At 38.1% G+C, this 27,384-nt stretch overlaps 1 protein-coding gene and 1 long non-coding RNA gene across 2 annotated transcripts in view; one reads left to right on the top strand and one right to left on the bottom strand.

Moving 5' to 3' along the window:
- LOC128509752 (immunoglobulin kappa light chain-like) overlaps positions 1–27,384 on the top strand; it is a 67,687-nt gene that overhangs the window by 10,802 nt on the left and 29,501 nt on the right. The window lies entirely within an intron of this gene.
- On the bottom strand, positions 19,224–20,933 carry LOC128509154 (uncharacterized). The gene is made up of 3 exons (XR_008356005.1): positions 20,825–20,933; positions 19,513–19,608; positions 19,224–19,323 (listed from the first exon to the last, which is right to left on the bottom strand). It is a non-coding gene; the product is annotated as an uncharacterized LOC128509154 (long non-coding RNA).

Genomic DNA, 27,384 nt, shown 5'->3' with positions numbered 1-27,384 from the left:
CCAGCCACATTTATTTAATAATGCATTTTACAGTTCTTAACCCAATTTTATTAGTCTCAGCAATCTCGCTATGCAGGAAAATACAATCTTTTTTGCTACTGATATATAAAATATTGTGTTTTTCTGTAAAATTCAGAAATAATTTATGTATTGATTATGATAATTTTTTTTGAGTCAACTCAGCATAATTTTTTTTGCAATTCTGCTTAAAATTTAATTGGTAATTGACTCCCATGCTTGGTCTCAGTGCGCATGCCTCACTCGTATAGTCAACCTCTGTGTTCGCATGTATTGTTTACTTAAAGGTCCTACACATCCCATTTTTCATTAAATGTTAATATGATCTTTAGGATCCTAATGAAAAGTTTGTAATATACGTTAATTAAAAATTCAAAAGGATTGTGTAAAAAAAACACTACTTTTACCTGGTAAAAACTAGCTCTGTTCTCAGCAACCTGTTTCAGTACATGCTAATTTTAGATGCTCATGACCTCTGCTGAGCCCCCCCACCAGTTCTGTGGGGCGTGTCTTCACAACACACGTGGGGTATAGCCATGGAAGTGTAGTCCAGTGCGGGCAATGCTTTGGACTGCATTACCCACAAAGCATTGCCCACAACGTAGTGCTTTGTGGGTAATGCAGTCCAAAATAGAAAACGCTGGATTATAGAGCCCGAGCCTGTTTTCTTCAGTCGTTTTTGGTTTGATTTAAGTACGGAACCTACGCGGAAGTTTGTAATATCGCCTGACAATGCAGAAATTAAAAGAATGGACATGCATCGACTCGATTTGTCTTTCTCATCACTGCGTGGGCATGAATTAACAGGCTGTTGCGCTGCCGCGAGCAACAACAACATAAAGCGGAGAAACTTACAGAGAGAGATACGGACGCGATGTGTTTACTGATGTGTTTACATGACTTCTTAATCTTCGACAGACATCGTTATAAACCATCTAACGTTACAAAGGTAAGCATAATATAGTTTTCCGACTACGTACACAGTTTGCAACTAGACAATCACCTTAATGCATTGTTTATTATAAACGGGCGATTAGGGATTATATAGAGACGGATGTACATAGAGAAGAAGCCATAACCATGTTCTATGAGAGTGTAAGTTAACTTACACTCGGCATTCATCGTGATTATTAGAAAAGGCGATCTGCAAAGAGTCATAGTAAAAGGAATTACTCACCGAGCCTGGTGAAGATGAAGCAGGAACACGAAGCGTTAGTACAGATCCATTTTTAGGAGCAGCTTCCTAGTAAAACCTGCTTTATATTGACCCGCGTTTATAAAGCAGTCTGGTAAAAAAATGATTATCGCAAACATGAACGCATTTAGGTAAATCGGCGGGGACGTTAGCTTCAAAAACTAAATTCAGCCACTGCGTCCTCAGTGGCTCAGATACCTAACCCTAGGTAGGTACCCTAGGTCACTAACCCTAGGTAGTGAATGACGACTGCTGTGTTCGCTATTACACCCAACAACTGTACACAACACTCGCTTAGGCGCCATTTTGCTCCAGCGGCGAAAAACAATGGCCGACAGCTTCTTCTCACTCGGGGCGGGTCTTTGCTAAAACACCAGTGTCAATCAACTAGTGTAGGAGCGGCCTCTTGCGATTGGCCTGATTTCAGAAGGGGCATGTTATTGTAATAAATGAAAAGAAAACCACTGGTCGGCTCTTTATCATCGTAGAGTGGTTGTGTATGCACTCTCCTAACACACAGTTCAGTCCAAACAGCTTAAAAAAGTGCATGTAGGCCTGTATGACCCCTTTAAGCATTGTGACCATGTGTGTGCGTAAAGTATTTTTTTAATTTTGTGTCCACAACAATGCAATGTCACATTTCCACAAAATGCTCAAAAGGAGGTAAAAGAAAGATCATTAAAGGGGTTCCTTGTCAAAGTCACACAAAAAAAGTTTCCACTGAGCCAGACAGCTGTGATTCCACTAGTGTGTGTGTGTGTGAGAGAGAGAGAGAGAGAGAGAGAGAGAGAATGTTGTCCTACACAATAACCCCCTCCTTCTAACTTATTTTTTGTTAAGTTTGTAGCAATATTAGACTGCATTATAGTATAATTGGTTTTGCATGCGTAACTGCCAAAATGAAAAAGCTATTAAAAAGTAATATATATTTTGCACAAAATAAATAATAAACTGAATTTTAAAAACCTAATGGTTGTAGGTAGTAGCAGTAATACACCAGATATTAGATACTAAATAGTGCAATGGGATTTATACGTGTACCTCACAAACAAAAAACAAATTTTTTACTAATTTTAAAAAGAAAATGGTTGTACTTAGTAGCAATATTACAGTGGATTATAGGACAATTGGTTTTAAATGTGTATTCCACATAACCAAATTGAAAATTATTAATATTTTTTTGTTTAAAAATTTATAAAAAAAAATATCAAACTGAATTTTAAAAGGTCAATAGTTGTGGTTAGTAGCAATAATAGACTGGATTATAGTACAATTGGTTTTAATTGTGAAACTTCTGTAGCAAAAAAAAAATTTGAATTTGGTTGATATAATCATGTATTTTTTTCAACTCATAATAGACTGTATTAAATATGTTAAATAATAAAAACACACCCTGATTCTTATTTAAAAAATAATCTGTGTAATTATTTATTTAAATAATAATAATAATATATATATATATATATATATATATATATATATATATATATATATATATATATATATATATATTAAAGCAATTATGAATCAATTAAGCAAACAAACAAACAAACAAACAAATAAGCCATACTGTAGCCTAACACTGCATTATGTTTGACAATATTTTTCTCGGAAACTTAGTAGAATCAAAAAAGCTTTTGATTTTACTAAGTTTACAGAAGAACACAATTTTCAATAGCTTTTTTGTTCTGTGCATTACACATGTAAAACCAATTATACTGTAATCCACTCTGATATTGGCACTAACTACAACCATGTGTCATGAATCTTCCTTTGGCGTTTGTGTGTGCGTGGCATAATGTGCAGGAGGCGAGCTGGCGGTTTAGTATTCGGTTTTTATTAAATAATTACATAAAATAAATACCGACATAAATCACTCAAAGGACAACAAAAGCTAGACGCCTGACTGTGCTCCAGTCAGGCTCTTTATAATCAACTTAATTATCTAACCCTCGGTTCAGGTGAATTCCCACGTCACCTGACCGAGGTGCAGTCTGGGACACGCAGTCCAACTTAAACACAAAGTATAACAAAAAACAAACAAACCCAGGCGCTTTGGCGCCCTCTAGGGGTTAACCGTTACAGTACCCCCCCCTAAAAAAACGCTCCTCCGGAGCGTTACCGGAGGACCCGGACTCCCTCCCCAGCGGTCCCAGTCTGGCCCCCCAACACCGAGGCGGTCGATCCCCTCTCGCGAGCAGGGTTGGCAAGGCTTAAGAGCTGGAGCGACGCTTGGCGGCGGCTGAGGAGCTGGAGCTACGCTCGTCGGCGGCTGAGGAGCTGGAGCGACGCTCGGCGGCGGCTGAGGAGCTGGAGCGACGCTCGGCGGCGGCTGAGGAGCTGGAGCGACGCTCGGCGGCGGCTGAGGAGCTGGAGCGACGCTCGGCGGGGGCTGAGGAGCTGGAGCGACGCTCGCTGAGCTGGGCGGCGGCGGCGGAGGAACTGGAGCGACGCTCGCTGAGCTGGGCGGCGGCGGCGGCGCTGGAGCGACGCTCGCTGAGCTGGGCGGCGGCGGCGGAGCTGGAGCGATGTCCTCAATGCCGGGAGGCGGAGGAAGCAGCAGGCCGGCCTGAAAGTCTGGCTGAGGAGCCGGAGCGTCGTTCGCTGTCTCCATCGGCGGCTGCTGAGCTGGCGCGATGTCCTCAAAGCCGGGAGGCGGAGGAAGCAGTAGGCCGTCCTCGAAGCCCGGCTGAAGCGCTAGCTCGATGTTCGTGCAGCTTGGAGGCGGCAGATCGGCAGTGCCGCACACGACGCTTGGCGGCTGTGGAGCGGGAGCGACGTTTCCCATGTCTGGCAGAGGCGGCGGCGGTGGAGTAAACGTGTCTGGCAGCCGCGGCGCGTAGACCTCCGCGTTGACTACAGCCGGGAGTGGGAGGAGGAGTGCGTCGTCCAGATTAGAGAGAGGGAGAGTATCCGGAGCTACATCGCGGTTCTCTCGAACCTGGACGAGCAGCCTTTGGAGTAGCGCCACCTGCTCCCGCAGGTCGGAAATGCGCTCTCTGTTTTGCTGTGCCAACAACGTGTAGTCCTCCTCCGTTTAATCCACGTCACCGTCCTGCCAGGCCTCCTCGGCCCGTGCCTCTTGGATGGTGGTTGGGACCGTGTATCTCCCCGCTGCCTCACCCTTGAACGGCGTCCGCCGAATGGCGAGTCTGCAGCCTTCCCAGCTGTGCCGCGCTCTTATCTCTCGCTGCTCTTCGCTGTTTTCCAGCCAGTCCGCCGGTTCGATGAGCTTGCAGCCTTCCCAGCTCTGCAAGAGCTCTCTCTCCCCTTGCTCCTCGCTGTCCTCCAGCCATTCCGCCAGCTCGGGCGAGATGGTGATAGCGCCCCCCCCAAAAAACTTCTGGGGGAGCGACCTCCGCTATGCCACTTCGACGGTCTAGCTTTCTGTCATGAATCTTCCTTTGGCGTTTGTGTGTGCGTGGCATAATGTGCAGGAGGCGAGCTGGCAGTTTAGTATTCGGTTTTTATTAAATCACTCAAAGGACAACAAAAGCTAGACGCCTGACTGTGCTCCAGTCAGGCTCTTTATAATCAACTTAATTATCTTACCCTCGGTTCAGGTGAATTCCCACGTCACCTGACCGAGGTGCAGTCTGGGACACGCAGTCCAACTTAAACACAAAGTATAACAAAAAACAAACAAACCCAGGCGCGTTACACCATGCCGTTTTTCAAATTCTGTTTATTACATTATTATTATTATTATTATCATTATTATTATTATTATTTTAAATATCATTAATTTAATAGCTTTTTCATTGTGTGGGTTACATATCCGGGCATCCTCGACTAAATTTCTCGACTGAATTCTTATCTTTGCTTCGCGACCCTCAGAAACATCTACACTATCACTCTGTGTAAGCACTTCCATGTTCGCAGACATCGAGAGAGAGAGAGAGAGAGCGTCCTTGCTGGGCGTTGGCTTTTTACTCCGGATGTTAAACTTGTTTCCATTAGTACTCTACATGAACCGTTGAGTTGCCTAGAAGCTTGCACATATGTATTCATGATGCTTAAAACATTTAAAAATACACATGAAAACTTACATGCAGGGTAAAGGTTTATTAAGCTCTGTTTTAGGTTAAGGTTTAGTTCATAATCATGGTCAGAAATGTTTTGACAAATTTTAATTAAGTAGAACAGAACCAGAAGCAAGTAAAGAAAATTTTAATTCTGTTTGCTAATGACTGAAAGAAAATGAATCCAGTTTAGTTTCACATACTGTAACATTACGTTTAAGGATGCATTGAAATTCCTACTCCTTCACTTCCCACAGTTATTTAAGTGCCAAGAATGTTTAGTTTGTTTGTTTTTTCTTTAGGACTAAAACTGACACTACTATCAACTCCCAGGCCCAGTTTTACTCCAACTGGACCTTGCTGGCACGTTGGAGCCAGCAAAGTCTCGAAAATACACACACACAAATCTAGGTATATTCACACACGTAAGTCGATTTTCACATGCACAGTCCATGATGCACTCGTAAACCTTAAACATTTAAAAAATGCAGGGTTGAACAAACTGCGGCTCGAGCAGCACACAGCGCACTATCGCGTTGTGTTTGATAAACATTCCCTAATCAAACACCCAAATAGGAAATATCTACCTGCAAATGACGAACCATTACCGGTGTCAAATTCTGTAAAGGTAGAAGACTCACCTTAGAAAGTGTCCTTGGAAATGTAGTCTCCGGAATCGTCTCTTCCTGAACACAAAGAACTCACAGCTGTGGCACAGTACTGGAGTTTTATTATTTTATATTGCAATCAACTACAACTTCAGCAAAGAAAAGCAATATATGGGAAATAAGTATATCTAAGCAAAGGGTTCAAAGAAAAATAAAAGAGCACAAAGCCTTGAGAACTTAAGTTAACAATGCCTGGTAACACTGCCTACTGTGTCTCATGCCCTGGTCCTGTGTCTCATGTTCTAACAGCCTTAACCAATTAGCAGGTTTTAACCTTATAGGGTAAATACGGAAGAACTAAGCTGCTCTTTTTGCTTCATCAGGGGAATACCCTTATCTTGTGACTAACTGTCAGACAAGTTCTTGAGAGGTCCGTTAACCTCAGACATTACATCACATAGCAAATCTGAGGTACTGTACGAAGAATATCGTTGCTAAGATCAGGTTTGCTGCCTTTAGCCTTGCAGGTGTCAACCATTTCTATTTTCACAGATGTTGCAGCAACGCCCGGAAGAGTGGTCTTTGCATTTCCTCTTGCATAACCTTTGCGCATCTTCTTTAGACGTCTCGTCGAGCGGCTACTCGCCCTGCTTTAATATCTGACACATTTTTAGCTTCACACCATACATCTCCTATAGTGAGCTGGGACATATGACAACTTAAAACATTTCTAGACAGCAGCTGAGCTGACTCCAAGCCGGATCCGTTTTCAAACTGGCAAATCCGCGTTACAGTCACCTCCATTTCACAGCTCAGGGCCGGGTTTCAGTGGGCGGGAACATTCACTAAACGGATATGTGCCGCATCTGTGAAAACGAGCGCGCAAAATTCTTCGGTGTGGTAGTTATCGGCGGTACAGTACTCCGTCCTTAGAGCTACACATTTCATAAAGGTAAGTCAGAGCATACCCAAACTCTATTAATTAATGACTTTCTAAATGATTATGTTGTGAACTCTAACTTAAAAAGTTTGGAGTATTGCTCCTTCGATAATCTCGGTATTAAATTTTAATGCTATCAGTTCCTCAGTTATCAAAGATCATGCTAACACGAAGCGCACGGGGTCTGTAATTTATATGTAATTTTTACTGCTTTTTAGTGTCGAGAGAGTATAGAGATTATTAGTGTTGTGGCAGTTATGTGGTTTAATGTGATGAGCTTTTTTATTTGCCTAACAAAACCTAAAAAAAGCAAACACACACACACACACACACACACACACTTAATTGTGAATGGTGGTGTATAATGGTTTCTGCATAATAAGCAGCACAACTGTTAATAATATGAAACCTTTTTGAGCATCAAATCAGCATATAAGAATAATTTCTGAAGGATAATGTTACACTGAATACTGGAATAATGATGCAGAAATAAACTGCATGATGTATTAAAATATAAAAGTATGTTGAGTGCATAAAGTTAGCCCTGGTAATCAGACAGTATGTGACTTAATAAAACATTTAGAAATCACATTAAAAAAAAACAACTTGTCAAGTACTGTATATGTTATGCATTGAGAGTGAAATTCAGCATGTTCAGGTTGACAGTATACAGTACAACAATGACACTGTGTCTGCATTTCAGTTTTCCATCAGAAATCAAGGACTGCACATAGTAGGGTAAGTCTCTTTTTTGTTGCTGTTTTTAGTATTTAAGTAAGTAATTAAAACTAGTAACTATCAATAATATGGAGTGTCTGATAATATTACAGCTGTTTCATTTAGGCACAAATAATTTATCACCTCACACCACTGATTAAAGGTAGTGTGTATGACTGATGTGTCATGGAGAGTCCTGTATACATGATTACTGTGGTGGAAACTGTCAGCATCCTCGATAACCAAAGCTTGCTAAGGACATATATATAAGGATAACTACAGTATAAATATGTACAACTATATTTGTATTGTTTCTTATTCTAAGCTTTTATTCACCTACAGATTTCGTTTTTTGCTCTTGCATTTACATTGTGTTTGCATACATGGAGGGACATATGTGGTATTGCAGTGTTTTTGTTAATGTTTCCATTTTTGTGTCAAATTCACATTCATGCTGTTTTTTTGGCTAAGAGACATCATAATAGACAGCATAGAGTGAATGCATCTGCATCAGAAGGTGACGATTGGCGCAGAGTAGACCTCTCTCATCAGCGCATTCTGAAATTTATGGAAGTATAATAGTGCCAAAATTCCTCAAAGCAAAATAGCAGGTTGAATTACATGAACTGAAAAAAACGTGTTGCAATAAATATGTTTGAATTTTTCTGCATTGCAATTTGATCTGAATTGAAAAAAATCCTTAGAGCATTTACAATGTTTGAAATTTTTGCCACTGCAATTTATTGTGGTTGTATATTTCAAGTGAAAATGTAATCCAAGCATTTAAAATTCAATGCAAAAATATTCAAGTTACTAAATTGCAGTTCAAAAATATTTTCAAGTGTTAAAAATACAATCTTCATTATTTTTCAATCTTACAAATTCAGGTAATAAAATTCAAGTAATAAAATTCAAGTCGCTAAAATGCAGGTCTTCACATCCGGGATATCACAGGAAGAGCAGTGGAGAGCCGATTGCTGCTGTCCGTGCCACAGTGTACTTTAAAGTGTGCTTCCTGCTCCCTGTGCAGTCTACTTCTCAGAAACTACTTACCGATCGGAACGCAGCCCTCTTAACTAACAGGCCGGGTTGCCAGTTGCACAATAAACGGTGTAATGTGTTAAAATTACCCCTCTGCCGTAAACACTATATTCAAAGCAAAGCCAGCGCTCTTTCATTCACACGCGCGAGCGATGGGTTTCCCGCCCCTGAGCTCGGTAATGTTACAGTCACATTCAGTAACCAGAGGGGATTCATTTCCTCAGCAGCAACAACAACATACATGCTGTTTAGACTTTGTTAAATTTATATCGCGGGAAACACAAAAACTTTGTAATTAAGAAAAACGTAAAGTGTGGATAGTACGGTTTAATGTCAGTCTGATTAAAATATAATATAAATAAATTATATAAATTATTTTATGCAATGCAATTACAACATTTCAGTTTCAGTTTAATATTAAGTATGAAGTCATAAGTCTTCATGTAGTTATTTGAACAGTTAGTAGTATATACTGTATGTGTGTGTGAGTGTTTCATATGTGTGTGTATGAGTGAAGTTTGATTTAAGCTTTATACGGCGCCTCATTAATACCTGTCGCACTGTGACTTTGTCACATATAACATTGTACATCAATAGCTGCACTGCAATTAACCCCATTTCTATTTTTTATTGTAATTTATATTTATTATCTTTATATACTTTTTTATATATAGTTTTTGTCCATCATTGCACTAGTAACTCTGGTCAGTTCTCACATTACCCTGTGTATACTGACTGTATACTGACTGTAAGCTATACAGTACAGTGTGCAGTCTATAACCTGTCTTACTGTTACTGTTGGATATCTGGAATTTCCTTCGGGATCAATAAAGTATCTATCTATCTATCTATCTATCTATCTATCTATCTATCTATCTATCGTATATATCTGTCTTTATTCTAATTGTCCCTATCAGTTTATTTGCACAGAGTCAGACTTCTGCAGTTACTCTGGTGTCACTCGCTAAACCCATGCTGTTTGACGGCTTCCTAAATTTGTTTCTGCTGCTGTACTGAATTTTTCCACAGACTGTAACATTACCGAGCTCAGGGGCGGGAAACCCATCGCTCGCGCGTGTGAATGAAAGAGCGCTGGCTTGCTTTGAATATAGTTTTTACGGCAGAGGGGTAATTTTAACACATTACACCCTTTATTGTGCAACTGGCAACCCGGGCTGTTAGTTAAGAGGGCTGTGTTCCGATCGGTAAGTAGTTTCTGAGAAGTAGACTGCACAGGAAGCAGGAAGCACACTTTAAAGTACACTGCGGCACGGACAGCAGCAATCGGCTCTCCACTGCTCTTCCTGTGATATCCCTGATGTGAAGACCTGAATTTTAGCGACTTGAATTTTATTACCTGAATTTTGTGACCTGAATTTTTGCAACCTGAATTTTGTTACCTGAATTTTTGCAACCTGAATTTTGTTACCTGAATTTGTAAGATTGAAAAATAATGAAGATTGTATTTTTAACACTTGAAAATATTTTTGAACTGCAATTTAGTACGGTAAGAGTAAAATCTTTCCGTGCCACGGGCATATGCCACTCCACATGTCACTGCTACGTGCGCATGCCACTGGCAGCTGCCACTCCACATGTCACCGTTCCATGCGCATGGCACTCCACATGTCACCTCTACGTGCGCATGCCACTGGCAGCTGCCACTCCACATGTCACCGCTACGTGCGCATGGCACTCCACATGTTACCGCTACGTGCGCATGGCACTCCACATGTTACCGCTACGTGCGCATGGCACTCCACATGTTACCGCTACGTGCGCATGGCACTGGCATCTGCCACTCCACATGTCACCGCTACGTGCGCATGCCACTGCACATGTCACCGCTACTTGCGCATGCCACTGCACATGTCACTGCTACGTGCGCATGCCACTCGACATGTTACCACTGTGTGCGCATGGCACTGGCAGCTGCCACTCCACATGAGCATGGCACTCGATCTTTTATTGTTATATGCGCATGGCAACCAACCCGGGACAGCCATGCACGCATTTCTCACGACCCGACACGGCCATAGGAACCTGTCACTCGACATGGTGTCTTCACATATTGGCTGTCATTCGACCTGTCACCGCTACGTGCGACTGTCACTACTTAAAGCTTGGTTTATACTCGCAGAGGTGCGCGCGGCGAAAATGACTGCGTGGTGGGTCAGTTTGCGTGGTGGTGGGCACGGTATCTTTTGTAACTTCAGAGTTTAGCAGAGAATTAGCAGGGATGCGCTTTCAGAGCACTTGTAAATTACCCAATATTGTCGGAGATTATATAAAAACATCCGTTTTTCTATGTATTTTTGTCGAGATGGGAATTCACACGCATGTTATCTTTGACATTTGTTTATGTCCTTGAGTATTGTTTGTTTTTGGTCACATTTCAATACATAGTTTTATGTAGTTACACCAACTATTTGCAAATCTGCATAACGTTTAAATTGTTTCTGAATTCTTATTTTTAATTATCCCTCACCGATTTGTCTGTTTATACCTTAAGCACCAGTGTTTGATCAAATTTTACAAATTCAGAGGCCTATAGCGACCCCATTTCCTACACCGTTCATTTGTACACTAGTCACTTGATCTGTCACAGCATTCTGTCAAATTACTATTAAACAACCAAAGGAGATCAAGAAAATTAAAATTGTCATTAATATTAAGACTACTGTCAAGGCTAAATTAAGCAATATGTTTCAATCTAAACTGTAATACTATATTGCTTTTAATATATAGTAACAGCAACCTAAAGTGACAGAAATAAAGTGAAAAGAAACACTATAAATAATCACACCAATCACTTCCTTTAATAAGACCTCTACAATGTTCCCTATTTACATTTCTATGATAAAAAATAAATGACATTTACTTAATTTATGCATACACATGAAAATAAATAATTACTTAACAATTTTTACATACATTTGTGAATGTCAGTGAAATTATTTAACTTCAACCACTAGGAATGTAAAATGAAGTTGGGGACAGGGCCTAGAGTTTTGTTTTTTTAATTTTTTTAACAGTGGGCCTCCTCCTCTTGCCTTGGTCCAAAATGTATACAGCACTGAGTAAAGTTGTTGTGTGCCTCCATTATCACACAGGACAACATTTCTGGTGATGAATTTCTATTAAAACCATTTTGGGTTTGAACATTTTACCCTTTAAAAAAGAAACAGGACACATGTTCTACTCCAGAACAGTGTTTGATTGTAAAGCCATTTCTGCCTGAAATCTGTGAAATCCTTCTGTCTTGTGCAGAATTATGAATGTAAGCTTTAAAAGAAGGAGACAATTATGAGCAGTATGCACAGTGCATTTATTGATATTGTCTCATGTCCTGTATCAAAGTTTCTGTATATCTACCTCAGGGGTCAAAACTTCAAGAATGTAGGTCGTGCTTCCCAGGGAAACTCTAGGCAATTGTGTAACCGTGTCTATCCTTTTAATGATCCTGTCTGTCTGTATACAGTATATATATATTTATATACAGCAAATTAAACAAACACAAACTTATTCAAAGTATATACATTTGTAGACAAGGCAAATAATATAAATGAATATGAATTTACCTGTTCTTCGTCAAAAAAACAAAACTTTTCACTGAGTTTCATTTTCAACTTTGGAAAAAATGTGGGATTTTTGAATAAAAACATCCTGTTGGATCTTATTGTGCCATTTTTCAAGCCTTTGTGTAAGTTCTGAAATGTTATATACAAACCGGATTCCAAAAAAGTTGGGACACTATACAAATCGTGAATAACAACTGAATGCAATGATGTGGAGGTGCCAACTTCTAATATTTTATTCAGAATAGAACATAAATTATGGAACAAAAGTTTAAACTGAGAAAATGTATCATTTTAAGGGAAATATATGTTGATTCAAAATTTCATGGTGTCAACAAATCCCAGAAAAGTTGGGAGAAGTAGCAATAAGAAGCTGGAAAACGTAAATTTGAGCATAACGAGGAGCTGGAAGACCAACTAACACTAATTAGGTCAATTGGCAACATGATTGGGTATAAAAAGAGCTTCTCAGAGTGGCAGTGTCTCTCAGACGCCAAGATGGGTAGAGGATCACCAGTTCCCACAATGTTGCGCACAAAGATAGTGGAGCAATATCAGAAAGGTGTTACCCAGCGAAAAATTGCAAAGACTTTGCAGTTATCATCATCAACTGTGCATAACATCATCCGAAGATTCAGAGAATCTGGAACAATCTCTGTGCCTAAGGGTCAAGGGGGTAAAACCATACTGGATGCCCGTGATCTCCGGGCTCTTAAACAACACTGCACCATAAACAGAAATGCTACTGTAAAGGAAATCACAGAATGGGCTCAGGAATACTTCCAGAAACCATTGTCAGTAAACACAATCCACCGTGCCATCCGCCGTTGCCCGCTGAAACTCTACAGTGCAAAGAAGAAGCAATTTCTAAGCAAGATCCACAAGCTCAGGCGTTTTTACTGGGCCTGGGATCATTTAAAATGGAGTGTGGCAAATGGAAGACTGTTTTGTGGTCAGACGAGTCACGATTCGAAGTTCTTTTTGGAAATCTGGGACATCATGTCATCCAGACCAAAGAGGACAAATACAACCCAAGTTGTTATCAACGCTCAGTTCAGAAGCCTGCATATCTGATGGTATGGGGTTGCATGAGTGCGTTTGGCATGGGCAGCTTGCATGTCTGGAAAGGCACCATCAATGCAGAAAAATATATTCAGGTTCTAGAACAACATATGCTCCCATCCAGACGTCATCTCTTTCAGGGAAGACCCTGCATTTTTTAACAAGATAATGCCAGACCACATTCTACATCAATCACAACATCATGGCTGCATAGGAAAAGGATCCGGGTACTGAAATGGCCAGTCTGCAGTCCAGATCTTTCACCTATAGAGAACATTTGGCGCATCATAAAGAGGAAGGTGCGACAAAGAAGGCCCAAGACGATTGAACAGTTAGAGGCCTGTATTAGACAAGAATGGAAGAGTATTCCTATTTCTAAACTTGAGAAACTGGTCTCCTCGGTCCCCAGATGTCTGAGTGTTGTAAGAAGAAGGGGAGATGCCACACAGTGGTGAAAATGGCCTTGTCCCAACTTTTTTGGGATTTGTTGACACCATGAAATTTTGAATCAACATATTTTTCCCTTAAAATGATACATTTTCTCAGTTTAAACTTTTGTTCTGTGATTTATGTTCTATTCTGAATAAAATATTAGAAGTTGGCACCTCCACATCATTGCATTCAGTTTTTATTCACGATTTGTATAGTGTCCCAACTTTTTTGGAATCCGGTTTGTAGTTACAAACATGAGAAAAACATAGGATGAAGTGGTGGATTATTTCTTAAAAGTTAATATTTGTATATATTAACTTTATATATATTATATATATATAGATATATAGATATAGATATATACAGTATATATGTGTGTGTGTGTGTGTGTGTGTGTAGCAAACCTTTGTACCCCGTTCATAAACCCAATTCCCCAAGCCTCACAAGGCTTAATTAATTAGCCTACTGTGTTGTATTTTTCTTGTCATATGAACATGTATATGGATGTATGGATTTATTCTTTAGTGCCAGCCTTTTACGTCTTTATGCAGCCTTTTTGAATCATTGATTGCACGTTCAAGTTTTATTTCAATTTTGCTCAGCATACCAGGGCCGGTTCTAGACCAGACCATTTGCGGGAGCAGTCAGAAATGTGAAGGGGGCATCATGTGTACACGTCATGATCGAGCACACTTTTTTCCCCCTGTGCTTATAGTAACAGTATTGTCTTTGCTGAATTGTGTTGTTTGCTGCGTCCAAAGCCTGAAGAAGTGGATTGCACTTTGTCAGGCCTCTACCTTCAGACCTGTCCAACTTGGGTGTCCCACTTGAAGACTAAGCTCCTGCTGGTATAGCTCTTAAGGTCACTGAGGCACGCAAACCCCCTGACCACAATAAGGTGGCAATCCCTCAGGGGGGAAACTAAAAACTAAAAATTAAATAAATGAAACAAAATAAAATAAAATTTTATCAATCAACAACATAACATTTATCTTAGCTGGATGGTCTAATTCTCAAAAACGTTTAACCTAAGGTAAGACTTAAGACAGTATAAAATATAACTTACTACTATAGGGGCCAAAATAGAACTTTATTCAAATAAAGTAAATACATAAATAAATTGTATTATTTAAAAATTACAATTGTAGCTCTACAGCAAAAAAAAATACAAAATAAAATTATACTTTAAATAAAACATTTATAATAAATAAAATAAAAATAAAAAACAATAATAAACTGAAGTAAAATCAACACTGTCATCTGCTGGAGCTTTCCAATGTTTAAAATTTACAAAGGCACACTTCTTGCCTTCTTTCTTGAGGCAAAGTCGTACATGAGCTCTTCATATGATAAAGCCTTTAATTCAGAGTTGATGCTGACAGATGCAGACCATTCATGCGCTCTGGTGCCATAGATGAGCGCAAGTACGTTTTGATGAGCTTCATTTAAAAAAGAATCACTCAGCAGAGGTAACAGTTACAGGGAGCGTCACTGAATCATATTAAGAAATATGCGTTAGTCGTGAAATTATTACCGACATTAAAACACATTATTAACGTCGACAGAATAAAATAATAATATAAATTTTCACAGGATTATGAACGTACCTGAAAGTGTAAACATATAAAAACCCCATCTTTGCTGTTAATAAACAGAGACCTTTCTGACGGACAACGTGTGTGTGTGTTTGACTGAGTCTCTCCTGGCGCCAGAAAAGCTTACCAAAAGCACAGCGGACGGACCGAGCAACTCGCTTCTTCTACTACGCAACTTTAGAAAAACTTTACACACAATGAGTCCCGTAACCGGCTTATACAGCTGTCATGTGACCAACGTATTTAACCGTGAGGAGTCCAGTGGCGTATACAGACGTGAATAGTCGCGTTGAGACCGATGACAGACGGACATATCAGTGGCAGCTACTGTACTGGTAGCGTGCGAGTGACAGCTGCCAGTGCAATGCGCAAGTAACGGTGACACGTGGAGTGGGAGCTGCCAGTGCCATGCGCGCACAGCGGTGACATGTGGAATAACAGCTGCCAGTGCCATGCGCGCACAGCGGTGACATGTGGAATAACAGCTGCCAGTGCCATGCGCGCACAGCGGTGACATGTGGAATAACAGCTGCCAGTGCCATGCGCGCACAGCGGTGACATGTGGAATAACAGCTGCCAGTGACATGCGCGCACAGCGGTGACATGTGGAGTGGCATATGCCCGTGGCACGGAAAGATTTTACTCCCTCTCATTTAGTAACTTGAATATTTTTGCATTGAATTTTAAATGCTTGGATTACATTTTCACTTGAAATATACAACCACAATAAATTGCAGTGGCAAAAATTTCAAACATTGTAAATGCTCTAAGGATTTTTTTCAATTCAGATCAAATTGCAATGCAGAAAAATTCAAACGTATTTATTGCAACACGTTTTTTTCAGTTCATGTAATTTAACCTGCTATTTTGCTTTGAGGAATTTTGGCACTATTATACTTCCATAAAATTGTGCATGTTCATACTGTTAACCTCATAATGCTTTTACAGATAACTTTACTGGTAATGTTATTTTTATTGTTATTGGTTAAAATATATGGTTATTGTTATTGGTAATTTTTTTTCATATTGGTACTTTACCAGTATTTTTGAAAAGATCCTGTTATAATTACTAACAGTAATTAACTGATAATTTACCAGTAAAGATGTTAATAATAGGCTAATAATAACAAATAAATACTGACACTTAATATTTATTTAGAGACTATGAAAAGGAGGGTTTACATTGCACTTGAACAATGCCTGCATGCCATTGCAGACTTACAAGAGTCTTTTACAACAGCTTACAAACTTTTACAACAGCTTACAAAGCTGATGCATATTCCACAATCAATGACAGTGACTCAAGACTCTCTCGGACAGACGAGCATTTACTGTAGATTCTATTTGCACAGACGATTTTGGAGGATTGACTGAAAGACAATGTGTGTTTCAGAGCCTGACTCTGAATCCGAATCAGAGGTTGCAGATGAGCCAGTCAGCTTTGTTGAAAGTTTAGCCAACTGGTCTGTACAGTTTGGTGTTTCCTTAGTTGCCCTATCAGCTCTCCTTAGTGTGTTGAGAGTGTACCACCCAGATCTTCCAAAGGATGCCCAAACCATCCTTAAAACAAAAACTAAATATAAAATTCAACAAAAATGTGTGTGTGTGTGTGTGTGGGGGGGGGGTATTATATTATAGAGGTATCCTGACAGTTCTCTGGAACACCCTAACCAAACTAATTGAAAAGTTTCCAAATGGCTTTACTTTTAAATTGCAAGTAAACATTGATGGCTTGCCGTTGTTTAAAAGCACAAATTTACAGTTATGGCACATTTTAGGACTCTTGTTAAATGCCCCAATGAAAGAACCTGTTGTTATCAGGCTCTTCTGTGGTACCAAAAAACCAAATGCCCCTGATGAATATTTGAAAGACTTTACCCACAAGTTAAAACAGCTGCAGGAAGGAGTTTATTTTAAAGAAAAAAAGGTTTTCTTTGAACTGGATTCTGTTGTATGCGATACCCCTGCTAGAGCTTTTGTAAAAAAACGTTTTCAACAGGAGAAGCTATAGGCAAGGACATTTGTGTTATCTAGACATTTGTGTTATTTATAGCATAATTCAGTCTGTAAAGGAAATATACGTTGTGTTTAGAGTTTTTACACAAATTTTAAATTTTTTCAACTATCCAATAAACTCAATTTTTCTTAGAGTATTTATTGTGTCACAGCCAACATGACCGTTTAGGGTAGCCAAAGCATCTTAGATCTCTCACAAGTGTGTACTTATTCCTTATAAAGATAAATTTGTTGTCATGCCTCTCTTGCATACCCAGTTATAGAACACAGCTATAGTTCAGGTTAGGGATGGGGTTAGGAACAATATGATAAAAAAAGACTGACTTGACACAAAAACTGACAAAAGACTGCTTTACTTCACAAAGGTTTCTGGATACTGGATTTTGAAAATGTAAGTATTCCAAATAAACCACTTTAGATCAGTGGTTCTCAATTCTAGTCCTCACTAACACACCCGATTCAGATTTACAGTTTACTTTGTTAATTGTAAAATATATTAAGTGTAATACAGCACAATTGAGTCAGTTATCTTATTTACATATTAATAAAACTAAAAAGAAAAACAGCAACTAACAAAAAAAAAGGGGAGCAGGTAATTTGGGGTAAGTGGTAAATGACTGATGGCTTAATATTACATTTTATAAAGCATTGGCAGTAACACTTGATTACATGTACAGTAAAAAAGGGGACACCTCTAAAATTTTTGTAAATATTTTATTCTATTTTTTCATGTCAACAATGAAGAAATGTCACTCTGCTCCAATGTACAGTAGTGAGTGTACAGCCTGTATAACAGTGTACATTTGCTGTCCCCTCAAAATAACCCAACACACAGCCATTAATGTCTAAACCGCTGGCAACAAAAGTGAGTACACTGTAAAAAAAAAAAAAAGTTGTTTTAACTTAAAATAATAAGGCAACCTATCACAAGCACTTTTATGAGTTAACTGAACAAACAGGGTCTGAAAACAAAGCAACTCAAAGTATTTTGTTAAAATCCTTAGTTCTCACAACATAAATATATTTGTTGACCTAACAAATAACAAAACAAAATATTTTTTGTTTGCTGAAGGCAATTACTACAGATTGATCTATTATGTGTTCATGATTATTTTTTATAATTAAAATTTAATAAACCACAAAAATTTCTCTCTCTTTTTTAATAGTTTGTCTGAACACATTAAAATACAGTCTACGACATGCCGTACATGTCTTCTGCATTAAGCATGTTTATAGAAAAATAGTACAGAAATGTTAATAATTGGAAAATTTGTAAATTATAAACTACCACTTTTTTCAACATGAATTGAAAGATGAGATCCAAAAAAAAGTTATATTTTGCCCAAAAACCCAGAACAAACATAAGTAAAAGCATCCGAAAACATGAAAAAAAGAAAATGAGTATATGACAAAATATACTAGATTCAAACACTCCATGATGAATTTTGTATTATTTCGACAGATCAACTTAAGAATACATTAACACTGCATCTGAATAAACCTCAAACCTTAGTAAAGTACAGTATGGTTCATATATAACATGAACTATTTTACTGCATGTAACAGTGTATCAGAAAAGAAAATAGTTAGCTTGAACCGCTACAGCCAGATAAAAAAAACAAAGATCAAAGATTCAGTATTTTTGGCTGCAAAGATTGAACCAAATTAAACATTGTGATAAATTGGTATGTACTATTAAATTTTGATTGCAACAATCATTGTCCCATTTGCTGTAGCTTCAATAACATCCACAAAATGGTCAACTACAACAATTTTTATTTAAGTGACTGAATGCAGAGCAGGAATCACCAAGATCCATAAAGATTTTCTGAATAACTTCAAAAGTATATTTCAGTTCTTTTGGGTATTTCATATTAAATGCATATAAGGGACCGAACAATACAATTATATTGAATGCATACAAGGGACCGAGCAAAGGCTTCAGGCCGATCCGGCATATCCTGAAGAACAATGGCCTCATTCAGGATTACACGGTTAATCACAGTAGCCAGTGAAGCAGGAGTGCCAACATCATCCTCAACTACAGTAAAGATTCCGATCTTTACACATCTGGTGCTGCGGTCCTCAGGGTCAACGTCCTAGAAGATTAAGTGATAGGAAGGGGCATTAATTGACATGTAAACATATTTACTTATTGTTATTAGGGCTTGAGCAATGGTGGTGCTTGCAGCTTTAATTATTATTTTTATAATGTGCAAACAAAATGAACAAATGTAATACTAAGCTTGCTAACAAATTACAAATAAATTTTGAAAAAGGCAACCTACCAGATACACCTTGAGCAAGAAAACCGAATTTTCATGCAGAACGAGTGACAGTCCCTCAAGAGCTGCTCTTTTTCGGTAAATGACAATATCACTGGCCTGAAAAAAAAAAAAAAAAAAGTTTACAAAGGGTGCAGATGCTTTACCACCTTATAAATCTTATGGATTAAATGGATCTCAAATTGAAAGTAAGAAGGATCATTTGTGATTAAATGCACAATGTTTCCACAGTGGGAAACAATTATATAGTTTATAATTATTATACAATTATTCCTAAAATTCACCAGTTCAGTTGGATTCTCACACAACACAGACGAAAGATATGCAAACTTGCTTTAATTACCCTATTTAAGTAAATACTTCAGTATTTTAAATATATGTATTGTATTACATTGTAGCGTGGGCGGAGCGGAGCGGGGCGGGGCGGCGGCTGACGACCATCATGCATTGCGGGGGGCTTTGCAATGTGTTCACCATGTTGGGGAAGGGTGTTTGGGTATGTGGCTTCGGCCATGTTTGTGTATGGTGTGTGTGAGACATGTTGAATGTGCTCCGGTAAATTGGATGTGTTTATCGTGTGAATGTGCTGTTCATGCTTTTGTATGACTGCGTGTGTTAATAAAGTACTCCCAGCCATTGCATTGAGCAGCAAGTAAGCTCACTTGTTTCTACAACATTCTTCCCAGCGGTAAAACACTACAATATTAAAGAATCTTAAATAGTACCTCCTTATCCAGAAGTGTCTTTGTTTCTGGACTACTAATTTGCCATAAAAAAAATTAAACTGTTAAAACGTAATTTCCAGCTAGTGAGCTGTCTTGAGGTAAGTTAAGTTGGCCTGGCTAGCCAGTGCCACAATACAATTTATTGGCTGTTTAGTCGAGGTAACCAATTAACAAACGTCTCAAGTGACGCACATTGCCTGAATGTCACACGATGTTCTTGATTATCAAAACCGTTAAGAATATGCGCAATGTTTAAATGGTGCCAACAGGTATCCGAATAGACAGGACCTAAAGTTAACGTTATATTCCTTGTTTTGCAAATGCATATGACTAGCAAATGTCACGTTGAACTTACTGTATTGCAATATTTGTATTTTTTTTTCAATAAACAAATGGCTCGTTTGAATTTTCTCTTTAAACACAATCATTCAAAACTCTAAATTTGTTAAAAAGCTAACCCTGCGAATTCGTTAGCAAGCAGCTACATTCGAATAGATAGTCATTTTGGGGAACCAACATCCAATCTTACACATCAAATAATATAACATTAAGTTAGATGATAAAATAAAAAAAAATAATACATAACTTACCTATGATTTGGCAGAAATGCTGGACTGCTTTGAACCGGCATGCTTTTTCAAATCAACACTACACTAGTAAAACAGATTAGGCATTTAGCTTGGTAGGACATCACATTTGAAATGGAAAAAATAAAATAAAAATAAAAATAAAGCTATTCGATCATGAAACTGATTGCACTCACCTGTAACTTGGCAGCAACAAGTGAATTGTTGGCGCGATGCTGCCCTTTCAGTAACACTGGCAGTTGAAGTTTCAAACTACCATGCGCTCATGCGAACGCGCCAAACAAGAAACGCACGCTTTAACGCACAACTTACATTTTAATGTAAGTTCAACAAAACATTTTTGTTTCACTGTATAATACATAGTATTATACAGTTTTTAACATTGACACAACATTTGTTGAATGAACAAAGTATTATTTCTGAACATTTCAAATAAAAACATCTTAGTTCAGTTTACTTTTTAAACTTTATTTAGAGAACTTTTTAGAAGTTGGCTTTTTTACAGTGTACACCCCAAATGGAAATGTCCAATTTGGAACAGATTGTCAATATTTTGTGTGGCCACCATTATTTTCTAGCACTTATTCTTATAGCCTTGGCCATCTTTGTGTAGAGCACCAAACCTTTTTTTCAGATCCTCAGAGAGTTCTTTGCCATGAGGAACCATGTTGAACTTCCAGTGACCAGTATGAGAGAGTGTTAGAGCAATAACACCAAATTTAACACACCCGCTCCTCATTCACACCTGAGACCTTGTAACACTAACCAGCCACATGACCCCAGGGAGGGAAATGGCTAATTGGGACCAATTTTGGACATTTCCACTTAGGGGTGTACTTACTTTCGTTACCAGTGGTTTAGACATTAATGTCTGTGTGTTGAGTTACTGTATTTTGATGGGACAGCAAATGTGCACTGTTATACAGGCTGTACACTCACTATTGTACATTGGAGCAGAGTGGCATTTCTTCAGTGTTGTCACATGAAAAGATATATTAAAGTATTTACAAAAATGTGAGGGGTGTACTCATTTTTGTGAGGTACTGTATATGTTGTTGCCAGTGCTTGTATGTTGTGTCAATTTTAATTGTTTGAGGGAAAAGGCAATCTATGCTTGTGATAACAGTATGATTAAAGAATGTTAGTACATTGATTGAAGGTAAGAGTTAAAAAAATGTTGTACAGTATGTTTTTTAAAATATTTAATAATTTCTGAAAAACTTCTTTTTCAGATGTTTTTGGTTGTGGAATTTATAGAAACAAAGACTGTTAACGTTATATCTGAATCATGGCTTGAAGATGGTGTCACTTGGTGGCCAGACTATACAAGCGATAAACGCATAAACCAAGCTGTTCAAAAATGTGAAGAGCCAGGAGCAGACAGGAAAAAAAATATGATTTTCAAGTCCTTTCAAGAACAAGTAAAAATCTGCTTTAGAAAACCAAGTGAAATTTATTTGTGCTATGAAATATGCAATTTTTGTGAAATAAACTTTTTCAAAAAAATTTTTTTTTCAATTATTAATTGTTTCAATTTCTATATTACATACATTAATTTACACAAATTTAACTGTCAGTACTTAATAGTGTGTCTAGAACAGCCAAACAAATGTTGTTTTTACAAAATATTTAAATGAACAGCTAATATTTTATGTACTGTAACAGGTGGAATAATGTTTATGTGTCGGGTTTTCAAGTCAATCTGGTGCACAATGAAAGTCAGATGCTCTCAAACCGTTATGTGTTTGTGGCTTCCGATTACAATATGATTTCGTGAATTTTTAACAAATATTAAAAATTTCTCGCAGCTGAGATTTGTAGAAGTGAGGGTATTTAATATTTTTTTTGTGAATTCTGATCTGGGGTCTGTGACACATCTAAGATAAGATCATAGTGCTAATTACGATCCGGTTAAGTTGGTTTGAGCACACCTGTTGTTGATGATTAGTATAGCTGGATTGAGTTGTCTAGAATTATTGCGCGTTCACGTGTTGGTTTAAAAGGCGAAATGCATCAACAGTAGAAACACTGATCACAACCCCTTCGATTGGTTGACAAAATGACAAGAGCAAGAGCTTTTATCAGAGGGTTATGGAGAATTTCAAACTTTAATAAAGAAACCGAGAAACACAGCAAATGCTGCAAAACCCAGGAGAGAGGGCTGGCAAAAAGTAGCGAACAAATTAAAGGTGTGACTGCTGCCCATGTTACATGATATGTTATTTTATTTGTATTAATTGCTCTTTTTGTCAAGAGCCAGCAGTGGACCCATGCAAACATGGGAACAAGTAAAAATGAAGTACAAGAACATCTTACAAAAGGGTGATCTTTAACGTAGTTATCTTTATTTTCTGTTAGGACACTGGCAAATTAATGTGTTTCATGGTTTTAAGCAGCAACCAAGAAAAAGGCGGGACAGAAAAAACAGGAGGTCGTCCGGCACCCTTTCCCTATACCGCAGCAGAAGAGCTCGCCCTTGGTTTCAATAGTAACTGACCAATTGTGTAGGGCATCCCTGGGGGTGTAAAAATTACCTCCACTTAGACGCAAGACACCTAGACGCAATCAGGGGATAGAATGTTACATATTATTAGACACACACGAATGATGACCACAGCCACACAACCATGTATACATATACTGTATGTATGTTTAAATACATTAATATATATGCAAGATACTTTTCTTTTCCCACGTGAGTCAGTCCGCGTCAGTCGTGCTCTTTAACCAATCAGATGTGACCTCGCCGTTTCAACCAATCATAACCCGCCAGTCCAGTTTACATGAAATAAACCTGCTTCTGAGCAGGTTTAAGGTTTAAGGAGTTTGCGACATACGAAGAACGGACCCCTGGTGATTACCTTAAAACAAGACAGAAACTGAGGGCCTCGCTGACCTGTAATACCTCTGAATTACAAACAGATGAGGAAGAAGAAGTGATTAGGAAGAGAAAAATTAAGCCAAGGTTTTATATTCTGAGACTATTACATCACTATGACTATGTACCATTTAAAATACATTTAGAAATATTTAATTATAGAGCTGACATGTTAGGTAGTGTAAACTTCTCTTTTTTTGCTCTTTTAATTTGCTATAATTGCCAAAGTAAGCAATGGACTCTTTAGATATTTTGCAGTACTACAAAGGGTCAATTGATACAAGTCATACTATAGATTCCATAGTGTAGGTTAATTAAATATTTTGTGTGTCTGTTTGAGTATTTTGAGTGTTTTTAGGTTTAATTTTAAAGCAATTTGTTAATTTTTTTAATCCTGCCAAAAAATATTATGATTAGTTGGTGTTTGTTTTGTTTGTTAGGCAAATCTTTTGCGATACACACTCTGACAGTGAGCCAGAGACGACTATAAAGAGGAGATGCCACAATGTCTTCCTTTGTCTAGTACCATCTATTCCCTCACCTTCTCCTGACAATGAAGCTTGCAAGACTACTCCTAGACCTCTCCTAGACCAGAGGCAGACTGAATCTTATTTCACTGGTATATTTTTGTATTTTTGTTGAATAGTTTTGTAAGCTTTGTTTTTTTAATACTGTTATGTTAATGTTACAACTGAACATGTATATACAGTCAAGCCCTGGCAAATTTTGATTTAAAGTTACTTTTATTTAACCAGCAAGTTTTTTTCCTGATTAATGAATGACACAGGCATCTCCCAAACAAGACGATGTACAAGAGGCATTATTGTGGGAAAGATTATTACTTATCTTTTATGTACATTTAAACAAAAAGTGGCACACGCAAAATTATTCATACCCTTCTCAATAATCAATAGAAAAGCATTTAGAAAAAACAATCAATAGAAAAAAATCTATTCTTCTGTAAATCAATAGAAAAAACGTGGCTATTACAGCAATAAAACACTTCCTATAATTGCTGACCAGCTTTTTGCATGTCTCCACTGGTATTTTCACCCATGATCCCTGATCTTTATCTCCCTCCACAGATTCCTAATTGGAGTTAAGTCAGGACTCTAAGTCAGGACCTGCAAAACGTCTGCTAATCATTTCTTCACCACTTTTGCTGTTTGTTTTGGGTCATTGTCATGCTGAAAAGTCCACTGGTGCCCACGGCCAAGGTTCTCTGCAGACTGCCTGATGTTGTTGTTGAGAAAGTTAATGTATTGCTCCTTTTTCATAGTGCCATTTACTGTAATTAGGTTCTCTGGTCCACCGGCTAAAAAACACCCCCAAAACATTAGGTTCTCACCACCAAGTTTGACAGTGGGGATGATGTTCTTAAGGTAAAAGGCTCCTCCCTTTTTTTTCACACCAAATGAAGGCTACATTATTGTGGCCAAACAATTTGATTTTTGTTTCATGTAACCATAAAACAAAAGACCAAAATTATTTTTCTTTGTTCAGATGAGCATTTGCAAAGGCCAAGAGGGATTTTGTGTGCCTTATCTGGAGAAGTGGTGTCCTCCTTGGTCTGCATCTGTAGAACTCAGTGGTGTGTCCATTGGACTGTCTGCCTTGAGATGTTGGCACCAGGAGAACCCAGATTTAACAGGCCTTGGTGGTAATCGTTGGATTCTTTTTACCTCTCTCATTATCCTACTGGCCAGCACAGGTGTCACTTTTGGCTTCTGACCACTTTAGGGCAACAACGAATTGGTGCCGCACGACGCGGAGACATTTAATTATTAATAAAAAAAAAAACTTTAGTTGAGCGCGGAACGGAGTGAACACACTCGGTCTCTCACACTGATGCCAACTTATTAACTCAAATTGACACCGTGCCTATGACACGCAGACCCCTCCTACTTTCACCTTCACACACACACTCTTTCTTTCTGCTCTACACAGAAACACTGCTCTGTTGCCATTCTTTTTAAAGGTAAAGTGCAGGTTAATTTGTTTTATTTTTACTTTAAAGCAGTGATTCCGTTGTGTTCCGTTGAAGTGTGTTTTTTTTATTAAATTTGGTTTATGAATGTTTTGGAATATGAGCCGCTTCCGGAACGAATTATGCTCGTAATCCAAGGTTCCACTGTATATCTTTGGCAGATGTAAAGCATACATGTCTATGTTTTTGTGTTATTCCATTTTTATTTTATTTTTATTATTATAACAGCTCTTTTAAATAAAGGGTTTGAAATGAATGCTTTTTTGGGGGGGTTTAGGTTTTATCTGATTAATCAATCAATAATAATAATAATAATAATTTAATAATCGACAGATTAATCGATTATTAAAATAATTGTTAGTTTCATCACAAGACCACGTCCTCCGAGATTTTTCACAGCATGGAACGTCTTGTATTTTTTAATAATACTTTGCACTGTAGCCACTGGAACTTCAAAATATTTAGATATAGTCTTATTGCCCTTTCCTGACTTGTGAGCAGCCACAATACGCAGCCGCAGGTCCTCAGTGAGGTCCTTTGTCTTAGCCATGAATGTCCACAAACCAACAGCAGAGAGCTTCTGTTTTTCATCTGTTAAGTTGATCAAAACAGCTGTTCTTAATTAATCAGGGTAATTAGGATGCTTTAGAACAGCTTGGACTATTTGGAATGGTATAGAACTTTGAGTTTCAACTTACACATTAGGACAATAGAAACTATGAGCATAAAGGATTTATTATTATAATACTGTAGTAAATTTATCATAATTTGTTGTTATTCACTTAAAAATGTTATTGATCTATGTTTCACAGCAGCACCACCTGTTGCATTAAGTACATCTTGCATGCCTTCCAGTCCTCTGCGCCACTCCTCTTTTGGCCATTTTGATAGGATGCATTTTGAAGTTGGTTATTGCTATATATATATATAGTGTATATATATATATATATATATATATATATATATATATATATATATATAAATAGAGAGAGAGAGAGAGATAGATTTTTTTTATTTATTTGCGTGCCATCTTTGATCACCAGTCAGTGAGCTAAAAATAATGACTCTCACCATCCTCAGTGCCTCAAGTTCCAACACGTGTCTCTCACACACCATCAAGCTCTATGGTCCAGATCTCTGCCACGCCTCTGCCAGATAAGCATTTCTTTAGGCCCATATTTAGACTGAGGATGACAGGCAGTGGACCAATTCCATGATCTGGTAAAATCTTTTATTATTTCAAACATCCAGATATATATAATATATATATATATAATAAGAAAACTTTAAATCTTTCCTTTATTGTAGCTGCTCAGCTGCACATAATAATTTTTTTGGAACATGTGGAGGAACAGCAAATGGCGATTGCTGCTGCTGTGAACAATCTTGCTGCAAGACTAGGGACAGAGGCTCCTGTGGCTGAAATGCCTAAAGACATCAGTATCCCCCTGACCACTGTGCCTGAAGTTGAGGAGTTTAAGGAATGGCTTAAAGACTCACAAATTCACAAGCTAAACAAATTTCCATTATCTAAAGCTACTTTATGGTTGTTGTACCTAAGTTATCTCAAGTGGTTCTGTGCCAGTTGTAGTGATACTGGCCTCAAATATTAATATTAACGCTTAATTTTGGTTACATATCATTTAAGGTAAGAGTGTTAGATTCAGTGCACCAATTAATATAAGGATTGGTTCTCGT

This window comes from Clarias gariepinus, chromosome 21 (genome assembly GCF_024256425.1).
Source record: "Clarias gariepinus isolate MV-2021 ecotype Netherlands chromosome 21, CGAR_prim_01v2, whole genome shotgun sequence".
Taxonomy (NCBI): Eukaryota; Metazoa; Chordata; class Actinopteri; order Siluriformes; family Clariidae; genus Clarias; species Clarias gariepinus.
Note: the sequence above shows the minus strand (reverse complement) of the source record. Positions and strands in the feature narration are given on the sequence as shown.